We start from the raw sequence: 1,689 nt of genomic DNA on the forward strand, positions 1-1,689 counted from the left end.
GTAGAGCTGTATCCGCTGACAGCCCTCCCTCCCTCCACACCCGTTTGAGACAAGCGCGATAAAATGACAATAAAGGGAAAAAAATAGCACGGATAAACTAACCTAAATTCGTCCCGAACAGGCCATGAAGGTCGCGTCACGGGCTGCGGATATGGAGGGGCATGTGGTCAGCACAACGCTCTCCCGGCCGTATGTCAGTTTCCGAGACCGGAGCCGCTACTTCTCAATAAAGTAGCTCCTCAGTTTGCCTCACAAGGGCTGAGTGCACCCCGCTTGCCAACAGCGCTCGGCAGATCGGATGGTCCCCCATCCAAGTTCTAGCCCAGCTCGACAGCGCTTAGCTTCGGTGATCTGACGGAAACCGGTGTCACCACTGCGGCAAGGCCGTTGGCAAAATAGCAGGTTTCGATGTAGAAAAATGCAAAGATTCCGTGGTAGGTGAGATGTCGAGCTTAGCAGCTCGCTCAGTGCTACACCGAGGAACTTGGTCGGGCTTCCCTCGTTAGAGAGTCGGCCGCTGTGGTCGAGCGGTTCTAGGCGTTTCAGTCCGGAGCCGCGCTGCTGCTACGGTCGCAGGTTCGAATCCTGCCTCGGTGATTGATGTGTGTAATGTCCTTAGGTTAGTTAGGTTTAAGTAGTTCTAAGTTCTAGGGGACTGATGACCTCAGATGTTAAGTCCCATAGTGCTCAGAGCGATGTGAACCATTTGAACAGCAACAGCGAATCGCCGAATGATGAGACAGCCACTCGCGATAAGCGGGGACCAGGGTTCGAGTCCCGGTCCGGCACAAATTTTAATTGTTGTCATTCCGTAAACAGCTGATGGCAGTCCATATTCGCAATTGCGACCTTTCGTTGTCTCATCGTTTAGGAATGGGCAAAAGAAAGAGTGTGTTTAACGTTAACCTGTGTTTAATGGAATACAAATTTTTGAAATTGTGTAATGGCACTAACAATGAGCGTGTTTATTTCTGACTATGTACTGTGGAATTTTCTGTTATACATAGAGAAGAGTGATATTAAAGACTACTTGAAATCAACTAAACATAGGAGTGCTATTAATGCTACTAGTTCAGCAAACGAAAGACTTTTTTTAAAGCCAAAGATGGGAATAACAGTAACCTGCAGTGTGCTACAAACACTATATTTGCATAGCACACTGCTGTACACGTAAACTAAATCCGAAAAAAGTCATGTCAAGTGAAAAATACAACTGCATAAATAAATTTAGTGTTTCAGTAGCCACGCGGAGTGGTCGCGTGGTTAGGAGCGCCAAGTCACGGATTGCGCGGCCCATCACGCCGGAGGTTCGAGTTCTCCCTCGGGCATGGGTGTGTGTGCTGATCTTCGCATAAGTTAGTTTAAGTAGTGTGTAAGTCTGGGGACTGATGACCTCAGCAGTTTGGTCCCTTCGGAGTCACATAAATTTGAACATTTGTATCAGTAAAGTGCTTTAAGTGATTTCTAAAATATGTCCTGGGCTGGACCCAAAAAAGTATAGTATTTTGTCTTGGATTGGACCCAAGAAAGTGTGGTAACCCTACAAATTGGGTTTTTTAAAACGTCTGTGCGTCCGGTTTCATTGAAGCCAACACGTGTTTCAAGGTAAGCGTAAAGTATCCTGACTGCCATTCCGTTATGCAGTTAATGGCAGTCCATTTTCGCAATTATGAATACCTTTCATATTTC

At 46.7% G+C, this 1,689-nt stretch overlaps 1 pseudogene; it reads right to left on the minus strand.

Annotated features, from left to right (window-relative positions):
• Nucleotides 1-274: 274 nt before the first annotated feature.
• Nucleotides 275-392, minus strand: LOC124712764 (annotated as a pseudogene).
• Nucleotides 393-1,689: the final 1,297 nt, after the last annotated feature.

This window comes from Schistocerca piceifrons, chromosome 8, assembly GCF_021461385.2.
Source record: "Schistocerca piceifrons isolate TAMUIC-IGC-003096 chromosome 8, iqSchPice1.1, whole genome shotgun sequence".
In the NCBI taxonomy this organism is placed as follows: domain Eukaryota; kingdom Metazoa; phylum Arthropoda; class Insecta; order Orthoptera; family Acrididae; genus Schistocerca; species Schistocerca piceifrons.